This window comes from Mus pahari, chromosome X (assembly GCF_900095145.1).
Source record: "Mus pahari chromosome X, PAHARI_EIJ_v1.1, whole genome shotgun sequence".
NCBI lineage: Eukaryota > Metazoa > Chordata > Mammalia > Rodentia > Muridae > Mus > Mus pahari.
Genome location: NC_034613.1, coordinates 65,422,882 through 65,428,183, shown reverse-complemented (window position 1 = coordinate 65,428,183; position 5,302 = coordinate 65,422,882). Strand labels below are relative to the sequence as shown.

The 5,302-nt window shown below is 39.5% G+C and overlaps 1 non-coding gene across 1 annotated transcript; it reads right to left on the bottom strand.

Annotated features, from left to right (window-relative positions):
- Nucleotides 1-4,563: 4,563 nt before the first annotated feature.
- On the bottom strand, nt 4,564-4,701 carry LOC115063226. The gene has a single exon (XR_003843107.1). It is a non-coding gene; the product is annotated as a small nucleolar RNA SNORA17 (small nucleolar RNA).
- Between the last annotated feature and the right edge of the window lie 601 nt (nt 4,702-5,302).

The window sequence follows — 5,302 nt, the reverse complement described above, 5'->3', positions numbered from 1 at the left end:
ATGTGGAAGCCAAAGGACAACCTTGGCTATTTTTCCTGAGGTGTTATCCACCAGTATATGTGTTTGTGTGTGTGTATGTGTGTGTTTGTGTAGTGTTTGAATGTGATCATGTGTGTGCCAAAGTAAATGTGTGAAGGTCAGAGGACAATCTTTGAGAATCAACCCTTACCTTTTTACCTTGTTTGGTACAGAGTTTTAAGTTTCAAACTAGACAAATGGCTGAGGTACCTATTTGGCATGTCAAGGTAGACCTATCTTCCAGGTACTTCCAACATCCCTCAGTCCCTACCTGTTATGGTTGCCGTATTTCATCCCCCTCTACCCTGAACTCTTTAGCCCATGGAGCTGAGCTGCTCTTCCCTATATAATCCAGATATTTGTGTTACCCACTCTCTTTGTACTTTTGGGCCTTCTGGCTGCTGCACTGGATTCTCCTCTCTACCATTTCCTGTCCCCTCCCCTCCACTATTCTCATGGCTCAGGACTCTCCCAGATGTCTCTGCCTCTGGCAATGCTCTCCTGCATATCTATGATAAATTTTCTCCTTTACCATACCTAGAAATCCCTACCTTTCCTTTTTATTTTTTTCCCACAGAGCAGCAAAGAGTCTTTTTGAGGCTTCTTGGGATCTGAACTGGGTCATCATAGTTGCACAGTAAGTGCTTTTACTCATGGAGATGTGCTCCCAGGTCCCACTTTTTTTTTTTTTTTGAGACAAGGTCTATCATTAGCATAGAACCTGCAAGGAAGGATAGCCTAGTTAGCCAGGGAGCCCTGGGGATATTTGCCTATCTGTGAGATCTCTCAGTGGCTGGGTTACAAAAAAAACCACCATCACATCTGGCTTTTAAAATGCCTAGCTAGTTCAGAAAGTTTTGAGATCAAACTCAGGTTTTCTTGCTTGTAAAATAAACATTTACCAACTGAGAAATCTCCTCAGCTCTGGAATGTGAAATCTTTTTATTGAGGAATCTAAGGTGAGCTGATTCTTTGTTAGTCTTAAATTCTTCTCACCTTAAGCCCTTCTTAGATATTAAATAATCTTAATTAATACCACTTAATATAGAACAGAGTTGGGCTTATATTCTTCTAACATTATGGAAATTCCTACCTGTTCCCTCCATACTCAGAGTTGGAGTCTCTATTTTGTTCTGATGAAAAAACCTGCCCTTTTTGTGACCTTCTGACTCACTCAGGCTTGCAGTATAGACAATTTTCAGTTGCTCATCAATGTAGAATAGAGTTTATGCATTTCCTTCCTAAGATATTTTATGCCTATAAATGACACTACTTAGAATTCACTAGGATTCTTCACTAGGATTGTCGATTCTATTAAACACCAGACAACAACTCCACAGTTGAGAAATCAATACCACTTTAATTCCCCTTTTCTTACAAGAAAGTCATATTTTGTGTATAACACATTTCCTGGAACATAAATACCACATATTTCTTCTTTAAGACATTTATGTCAGAGGGAAATTGATACTTTAGTAAAGAACCTGTTTGACATCAGAGAGAACAATTATTTTCTTGAGTGTATTAAATCAGACAATGATAACACCTTCTCCAAAGTGATGTTAATCTAAATTTTCAAGCTACTTTATTTTAGGCTGGTGTATCACACACATAGCTACATGCATAAAGGGCACTATCATAATGTATTTTCTATTACTTATTGAAATTCCTGTTTGCATCTTATACTCATAACATCTGGATTTGTTCTCACCCACAGCAGCATCCCTAGTCTAACTAGAAAATCTACTCTATTTTTCTATCTCAGGGAGATCTATGTGTTCCTCACGAGACTTCTTCACTTTGTCTAATAACTTCTCTATGTCTGTGGAGTGTGATAATCATTTGTTTAATAACTAATATTCACTTCTAAGTGAGCACATATCATGTTTGTCTTTCTGGGTCTGGGATGCATTGTTCAGGATGATTTTTTTCTAGTTTCATATATTTACTTGCAAATTTCATTAGGTCATTTTTAACACCTAAGTTTATGTATCTTGCTATGCCATATTTGTTTGATAGCCCTAAGAGAACTGCTCTTTTCTGGAGGAAAATGGAGGAGCAGTGGATCTAGAAGAGAGGAAAGGTGGAATGGGGAAATTGGGAGTATAGGAGGCTGTGGTCTAGATGTATTGTATGAAAGATGAATAAAGAAAAAGAAAAAAAAACTCTGGAATTATTTTGGGCAAGAAAACTCTCTATAATGGATCTGTACTTTTGAGAAATCAATAAATGGAATGTTCTAGTGGAAACTAATCGACAAAGTAGAGATCTACTTTTATTTGGCTTTCCAAATAGGTGTCTGTTAAAGTGTGTTGCAATATGCCTCTCTTACAAATAAAGTGCTTTTACATTATTTTGTTACTTTATAAACCACTCCAAACTTGGTGGCTTAACAAAACAGCATTTGATTGTTCTCCTGTTTCTCTAGGTTAGATGAGCTTATGTGAGGGGTTCTTCTGCTATTTATAATGTTGGTTGTAATACAAGTTACATTGACATTTTATTGCTTGACTCTTGAGATGGCTCTTTTATATGGTCATCAGTAACTTCTGGAACTTCAGTTCTGGTGGTCAGCTGAGGGTTCTCGTGTATTTCAAAACCTTTCATGTAGGATTTTCTTTACATGACAAGTAGGTAGCTATGTTCTATGTGGAGCAGGAATCTCATACAACCTGAGAAGAAAACTTCTAAAAGAACATAATTTTCTTATCACTACATTCTTATTGATTGACAGAAGTATGATAATCTAACATAGATTATGGCCTTACAATGCCACCTATAGCTGTTTTAGTTTGGTTGTTTAGTGCATTTTATCTCTCAAAAAGTTATTTTCATGTTTTATTGTATAATCAGTCTGTATTGGAGCTCATTCTTGTTTTCAAATGACAGAAGAAAACATTGAAGTTCACAGAAATTGATCGCTGGAAAGTAAAACAAAGAAAAACAATAGAAAATAGACCCTCCCACACATGCATGTTATCAAAATCTAGAAAAAAGGATAATAAAATTTTTTTGTGTGTATGTGTGTGTGTGTATGTGTGTGTGTGTGTGTGTGTGTGTGTGTGTGTAAAACTCACAAAGTAGGTTAATTTGATTAGACAATGATCTCCAATGATCCCCAATGAGATTGGTTGGTTTCTGCCTACCAAGCACTGATATTACAACCATGCATCACCTCATCTAGCTTTTTAAAACCTTTTTATTAGTTCTTTGTGAATTTTACATCATGCTTCCCAGTTCCACTCATTTCCCCCTACACTTTTAGTCACCATCCACCCTTGCAATGTAGCCCCAACAGAAAAACAAATCCTGGTTGTGGAAGATGTGTGTGTGTGTCACAGTGTGCTGTATAGTGTCGTGTGCCACAGTATACCCCTTTTCCACACTTCCCACACTTTTTATTTGTAAATGTTTATTGTAATGACTTCTTCCTTGGTCTGGTATGAAGCCTCTAGCTTCTGCTACTCTATCAATACTGGTACCCCACTGAGACTCCTTTTGGATATCCTGTTGCCCTGTGTCTTGGAGATGCTGTAGTTTTGGATCTGTCGAACTGGCTTCTTCATGAACTCCAGCAGTTCATAGATGGAGTAGATGCTGGGATGGGCCAATTCAAAGCCCAGGATCTGGGCCAGAGAGGTATCTGAGCTGGTCAGACCCCTGACTCTCTGTTTCTCGTCCTCTTGGTTCTGCTCACCAGCAACCTCCCACTATCAGAGCCCAGCTTTATCCTGATTCCCAGGTGAGATGAGTGGTCTTCTCTCCCAAGTGTTGTAGCTGGTGAGGGACATGGCCAGTTCTCCCACTCTTGGGCCCAACAATCCTGTCTGCTATAGATCGTGAGGTGTAAAGGAAGAAAGAAGGGTATCTTTTCCTTCTATGATGTCTAGCTGAAAGGTGGGTTCAATAATGCACAGATCTTAGATGTTTACATGTCCCCTAGTGGCAGCCCAGACCATGGTCATCCACCTGGGCTTTGATGGTAACAGACTTCTGCTGCTTCAGGGACATAGACCCAGATGCAGTCCTCTGTGGCAGCATAGGCCAGGACCCCATTATGGTCCCAGGTGGCATCACTGGCTACTCATATCAGACTGTTCCTTATTATGCTTGAGTCTCCAGCTCTGCCTCTCTTCATTTTTCCATGATCCTCCTGTTTCTCTTTCTCTTCCATTTTTCCTACCACTTACATGTTTCTCTTAGAGGCATCCAGGGTCTTTGAGTGTTTGGGGTTGTCTCAGGAGTAATCTCAGGAATGCTTTGCTCTGTTAGTACATTATGACACTAGGGAGGGGTCAATTCAGGCATGGTCTACCCCAACTGGTAGTTGTCTCAGGCTAGTTCCATGTCCAGATGGTTATCTTGGGTTCTCTCCTTTCTAGGGCTACCTGAATGGCTCCATATGAGGCTCATTTGTCTCAGGCTCACTCCTGCCTAGGGTAGAGTTCCAGGCAGAGTTCTTCTAGTCTCTGGTTTGCTCCTGGGAGCTTTCAGGGCCTGAATGGTGCTGAACTGGTAGGCGTTTCAGGATTTCTTCTTTCAGGAAATTTTAGCCTACTGATCATTCAGATGTTCACAGGTCAGAACAATGGTAGGCTATGTAGACATAGCCTCTTCCCTTTCTGTCACCTACTCATGCACATGTGACACAGTAGCCATAACGGAAATGCTTCTAGGTACAAGCAGCTTTTTAAAAAATGTGCACTGGATCATTGGATACTGTGGCTCAAACTTATGTACTTATGCTTGCAAGTTTAGCACTTTATCAATTTAACTATTACTACAGCCCAAGAAGTAATAAATATGTGTCGTTATAGATATTTTAACCTGATTTAAACATTATGTAACAAATACATACATCAAACCATCAGGTGACATGCCATAATTACACTCAATTTCATTTTAATGTACCAGTTTAAAATTTTGTGAAGGGTACTTTCCTAGAAGCATTAAGGATCAGTTTTCAAAATAACTATCAAGAATAGTTGCAATTTTTAGTTCATGGTGCAATGGATTACTGCATTTCTTGTTATCAACTCAGTAAATGCAGAAGCTTTCAGAATTGTCCTTTTAATACAAAGAAATGGAAAGTGACTGACATTAAAACTTATAATGTAACCCTCCCCTTGTCATCACATCCCAATCCACAACCCCAGCAGAAGCCCCCTGCTCTTCCAGAGGCCACACCTGTACCCAGAACCCCAGGTAAGACCTTGCTTGCAGACTGCCAACAATTCCTCAGAGACAGACTATCTTTCCCCCAACAGCTCCACTTCTTTGTCAT